Consider the following 6,770-nt stretch of genomic DNA (forward strand, 5'->3'; position numbering starts at 1 on the left):
CCATGCATGTCAATCCCGAGGCCATCATGCAACCCTAGTGGTTGTAATTGAAGGCCAAAACCGAAAAAGCACCATGGCCAATTTCCTCCACTACCGTGGGTAGAATAATGTACCAGGGTAGAATTATAGATGCACCATCTTCCACTTCTGACAACTTGCCTCTCCGTGCACCATCTTCCACTTCAGAGAGCTTGCCTCTCCATGCAAGCCTTGTATTTTGTCCAGCTTACTACTTCCACTCCTACATATTCCTTGCAATCCTTGCACCTTGTAAGCCTTCTCCTTTTTGTAATCCTTGCAATCCTTGCATCGTGTAAAAGTTCTCCTTGAAACTTTTGTTCCTCATATTCATCATGAAAGTCTCAGAGACACACTTCGAGGTCCAATACCCTCCAGCTCTCCTTGAAATCCTTGAATTTTGAAAGCATTCTCCCAACAAATTTTGTTCCTTGTATTCTTCATGGAAGTCTAAGAGGAACACTTTGAGGTCCAATACCCTTCAACTAGCTCCTCCATGACAATCAATGGGTCCACTGCTCCAATCAATCTTGCAATAATGACATCCACTATGTCAGCTAATTCTCTCCCTTAACACAAAAATAAGATATGAACATGAAGGAGGGATACATTGTCTGTGGGAATACTACAGTCCACGTCAACACTAAGGTGGTTGACAACATGCTCAAAGTCCTTGGAGGTAGTTTGCAGGCTAGTTGCTTAGAGCATTCATGGAAGAAACATGACCTCCTTATGTAATTAGCCTTGCACAAGCTAGCAATGATGATGGATTCAAGGTTTCAAGCTTACCAAAAGAAGTTTAGAAAGGTATAAAGAACAATGCACTTCTTTCTAGATACTAGAGGAACCGTGAACTTAACAAAGCATTTCTTTTTGGTGGATACTCTCATAACCACAAAGTTCAAGGAGCAGTAGAGCAATTGTGTGGAGGTGAAGTCTCCTATTCAAAGGTGATTACTAGAATCATGTTAACCAACTTAAAGAATAATTTTGAGCATACCATACATCTCATTATGACCTCAAGCCAATGAGGGTGGAATGGATCTATTGAGCACCCAACTTCTAGCTGACTAGAGCCAAATGGATGAGGAATGAGTAAGTCACAAAGTTAAGTTGACGAAGCATGCTCGACTACAATGATTGAGTGACACCTCAAGGAGGATGCTGAAGCCAAGGCAAAGTGGGCACTATCCAAGGCAGTTGTTGCAACACACACAAGGGAATAGCAAGCATAGTTGCAAACCAAAGGAAAAGGCAAAGGAATCTGAAAAGTTGGCTATGGAGGAGAGGTAGAGAAGACAAGAAGTAGAGGAGTACATCAAGTGCATGACACAATAGCTAAAGGACATTGAAATGGAGGTGGAAAGTGCAGAGAGATAGCTCAAGTCCGTGGCAATAACTCTTGATAGTCAGAAGACAAAAAAGGACGGCCTTCTTGAAAGGCTTTGTAATATGCAAAATGCATTGAATGTTGAAAAAGATAGCATGATAAACCAACTTTGAAAGGATAATGAGGAAATTTAAGCGACATTAGGGGGGGCTTTAAAAAATCTTGAAAGCCACAAAATGCTTAGGATTCAAATTAGGTAGAAAGCAGCTCCAGGCAAGATGAAATGGCTGCATATTGGAGGGACATGTACTACAAATTGAAACTGTAATATCATGTCACTGTGCACGAGTTTGGTAAGGCTTTGATAATGGTGAGAGGAAAGCTACCAATAGTGCTAAAAAAGAGGGTGAAGTGACTCACTTGTAGGCTCCTCACTTAGAGCCTCTTGAAAGAATTAAGACGGTTCAAAAATAGTTGGAGGAGTCCAGTGGAGCCATTATCAAAAGTGACCAAAGAGTGGAGCAGTTGAAGGACAATATCTACAACCTCAACTTAGGGAGAATATGATCAAAAGACAACTTACCAACGAGGAGACACAGACAACAATCCTCACAGTAGCATACATAAAATTTGAAAGTTTTCTTTTGTAGATGTGACACAGTGAAAAGTTCACGGCATGCAGGCAAAAAATGGCTACACCCAATCATGCATTTGCTTGTAGTTATAAAAGGAATTGGACAATCTCAAGTGACTAACCAATATTATGCACAATCAAGATTGGTAAACTGTAGCATTTTTCCACACCATCATCAATGAACTTAATATATGAAAAAAAACACTCAACCTGGATTCAATAAAAAATTGCTTGGATTGCATTGATATTTCATGAAATTATAAATATTCACCCATTAAAGTTTGGAGCTAGCAATAGTATTGATCTTGTTCCATTGGACATGGCATCGGTGTATTGGGAAACATTCATAATTTCAACAAAGGCCAACATGTGACACAAGCAATTTGCTAGTGTGGCTAGGGTGAGGGTTTCTTTTCATGTGCTAAGATTAGGACTTTTGACCACCATGACTATTAATGTAGTGCATTATTCACATAGCACATTCAATAAATCAAAGTGAATGTGCTATCTTACACACCATGTGCCACTACCACATTGTATGAGCTATGTAGCACACTATATATGCGCCCGCTAAACCTGCTATATTCCATATTATTTGAATCTATGAGTCTAAACCTGCTATATAGCATATTATTTTAGTATATATACATGAGGCTAGTGTAATGACCTGATTGGCTTCCTGAGGTTAGGTTACATAGATCTGCAACTAGAATTCGCACGATGGTTGTTATTTCCCCCATCAAGCTTGTTAAAGAATATTCTCTCTCTCCCTCTCCCTCTCTCTCTCTCTCTCTCTCTCTCTCTCTCTCTCTCTCTCTCTCTCTCTCTCTCTCTCTCTCTCTCTCTCTCTCTCTCTCTCTCTCTCTCTGTGTCTCTCTCTCTCCCCCCAAAAAATAGTTTCATAATATGCAAATGGAAATTAACCATCACACGAGTGAATTGGTTTTGAAAGCATTTCGCCAGTTGAGCTGGCACCTTTGACTCTCTATCAAACATTAGTGGCTTTGCCTTCAAAAGCTACAACACTTTCTCAGCCTCGCTCCTTCGGCTGATGGTTTGCATCGGATTTTAGGTTTTCTATTGCACTCCTAGCATATGGCCAAGTGTTGTACTCTAGGTCTTGTCAGTCACAGACTCCCACCAAGAGTCACACTTGGGTCACATCATGGTCACCTAAGCAACATGCCAAGGTCGTTAGACCTTGGTCACACCTAGTTACACCGTGTTCACATGTGTTCACATATTGGTCAGTACATGACTTGGAAATGACTCGACAGTACATGACTTGGACGTGACTTGACAATACATGACTTGGACATGACTTGGACTTGTTGACAATACATGACTTGGCCATACATGAGTTGTACAAGACCTAGACATGACTTGGATATGACGGGAGTAGTACATGACTGAGGAGTACCAAACCTCAACCTCGACCAACCATGGCCAAAGTACATGACTGAGGAGTACCAAACCTCAACCTCGATTAACCATGGCCAAAGTACATGACTAAGGAGTACCAAACTTCAACCTCGATTGACCATTGCCAAAGTTGATCAGAGTAAAGTACTCACACACTAGACTATAGCAGTTAAGAGAATGCATAGGTGGTACATCTTTTGGTGCACATGGGATGCAGTTTAGTAGTTAAGAGGTATAGGTGGTGCACCAACCCTCGCAACCAACTAGTGTGAGGAGCACATGCAATAGACAAGAGTACACATGGAGCACTGGATTCACTGACTCTAAACAGGCTGGAAAGCCATCAAGGACAAAGCAATTGACAAACGGTGAAATGGCTAAGGATGCAGGAAGACATCCAATAGGAAGGGGGAAGGGGATTTCCAATGAAGGGGAGCAAATGAGGAGAAGGTGAAGAGGGGGAAATGCAAGGAGAGGGGGGACATTCTAGTAGAGGCAGATGGCATGAGTGAGAGAGAGAGAGGCTAGAGTCAAGAGCTCACCTCGTGTGTATCTTCTCCTGGTGTATCAGTCATCTGATGTAACTTTCATGAGTATATGACTCATTCCTTCTATTGAACTAAGCTACTTCCCATCTCTGCTCACTTCTCTAAGATCTCTTCCTGTTACGTTCTTCTCCCCTCCCTTCACTTGGTACAATGAACCCTGTGTCATGTGATTGAAGTTCTGCTTCGTTCATGTCGAGGGTTGGCTTTTATGATGTTGTTCCACTTTAGTCTTCTTCTTGCTCACATCACTCCTGCACTTTCACTGCTTGCACATCATTGTTGACACCATTGACTAGCACTCACCTATGCACCATCAGTGACACCCATGGCATGTCTTACTTGCTTCTCGCACCAGTGTCCCTACGCCTCTGGTAATGCTTGTGGAAATGTTAGGAACCCCCCCCAGACAGTTCATGGCGATGACGGTGGGACACTAACTATGTTGAGTAGCATAGGTGAAGTGGTGCTCTAGGGTCCTAGAGAGACGTCTTATGCCAACAAGTAGTTTTGAAACATTTGAAGGAGCTAGTGAGAGAACTAGGAGGTACTTGAGTAGGGTGGAGAAAATACTTTCGATAGACCAAACTTGGTACAAGAAGCATTATGTGCAACGAAAGTTTGCAAAGTCCTCAACGTGAGCACAAAGTGAGACTATTAAAGTAGTAGTAGAGCTAGAGCAAGTAACTTCATCAACACTCTCATTAACTTGGATCAACAGGAACCTTGGTGGTCAGATCCAGACTCTAGAGAAGAAGAAGTGCAAAGCGAAGAACAGGTGAAAGAAGAGGGTACGAAGGATGAAGGCTCCTTAGGGTCTCATGAAGGTCAAGGCAGCCCCTCTCCTCCTCTTGCAATGATGTCTTCATCAACCACCACTTCTTTCAGAGTGGTGACTCCTTTTGCTCCTGACTTGACTTCTACTGAACAAGCTACTACCTCATTTGTTATGCATAGCTCCAGGTTTCTAGCTAATATATCTTCCACAGCTACCCCACTCAGGGTTACTTTTCCTTCGGCCATGCCTTTATCTGCCATGAAGGTTTCATCTCCCTTCGCATCCACATGGATGTTGCCTTTTCCACCACCTCCTTCCTTCCCTACTACCTACTCATCCATGACTTCAATTTTGTCCCTCTCTTTCCCAAATGCTCTCCAATCATCTTTAACCCCCACATCTTCTATGTTCTCACCCTTTCCCTTTGCAACACCAAAACCCTTCGGGTATGCAATACCATATGTGTACACTTTCTCTATGGCTACATGAGTAGTGACTTTCCCATTGTGGTCGTCCACAAGAGGTGTTGTCAATGTGGTCTCCTCCTCTGGAGCACCCACACTCATTATGGATCCATCGAGACTCCCTCCAACTCTTGCATCTGCTTCAGCCTCTTGGGTGGAGATGGCTGTTCTCAATCCTATAGTAGATAGAGCTAGACTTCTTGAGCTACCCAACAAGGTCCACATGAAGACTTAAAAGTTTAAAGGCCACCTCCATGATGAGGATGTAGAAGCTCATGTGAGGAAATTGCTCATAGCATGTAGAGCTAAAGGTGTGGAGAATGAACGTGCATTCCTCCACATCTTCCCCTTGTCATTGGAAGATGCCACGGATGTATGGTACTCTCAATTTCCCCTTGACCACTTCCAAACATTTACAGACCTAAGGGAGGAATTCTTATGCACTTTCAAGGGGGAAAATTTTGAACACATGATTTTCCAGGAGTTATCCACTGATACCATGAAGCCTGGTGAAAGTATCTTGGAGACATACATGAGGATGAGGGTCTCGCCACCGCGAAGATGTCTGTGCCACCCAATGATGCATCATGAAGGGGTGGTTTTTGAAGGCTTTACCTTCCACCATTGCTATAAGGCTGGTTGACAAACTCCCTGAGCACGCCTCACTATAAGACTTTCTAAGGGAAGCGGTGAAGATGAAACGGTCCTAATTAAGTTTTACCTCAACACATAGTCAGACCACCAACTTTCAAGAGAAGAGGGCTCACAAGCTTGGCAACAACTCAATAAGGAGTTAGAAGAAATCAAATAAGGTTTGAAAGACAGAACAAGGGGGGATGTACAATCACCCTTTGAAGCTCAGATAAGAAGTGGTCTCTGGTGCACCGACTGCAAGGGTTCTGGCCATGGCTATTGGGAATGTCCACAAAGTGTAAGGTATCCACTCCGACCTCCTTTTGCACATTTTGTGAAATTTATGGACATGATGCCTCCAAGTGTAGGTACCTTAAGGGGTTGAGGAGGCTTCTACCAGAGTATCCAATTGGGGAACCTTTGGTGGCTACAGTCAATAGAGTTGCATCAATCACTTCGGGGCCAATACCCTTAGTTTCAACCCTTGTGAAGGCACCTGAACTAGCTACCCCTCCTACCATTCCACCTCCTCTTCTTTGTAATCCTCCTTTGCTCCAAGCTCCTACTACCAATCAGATTGGGTCTCCATACTTCTATCCTCCACCCAACTATGCATGGTATCAACCACCTATGTGAGGGGGTGGATATGGATCCCCTTATCAATGTGGTCGATGGGGTGGGTTCCGAGGTGGACGTTGAGGTGGAGGCAAAGGTACCAACTTTTGCAAACCCATCATGTGCTATAGATGTGGTGAGTACAGCCACTACCAAGATGACTATATACAACTGTTCGGGGGACCCTCTTGTACACAGTGCAACACAAACAACCACTACACCAGAGATTTGTCCCAATGGTAGAGGGGAATTAGCATCCCATGTTAACATGGTTGACGTAGTAGTGGCGGGGGAGGGTGACAAACCCCATTTGATTGGTGCCATGTTGGGA

Source organism: Dipteris shenzhenensis, chromosome 24 (genome assembly GCF_047967505.1).
Source record: "Dipteris shenzhenensis isolate YYH24624 ecotype China chromosome 24, Dip_SZ_1.0, whole genome shotgun sequence".
Taxonomy (NCBI): Eukaryota; Viridiplantae; Streptophyta; class Polypodiopsida; order Gleicheniales; family Dipteridaceae; genus Dipteris; species Dipteris shenzhenensis.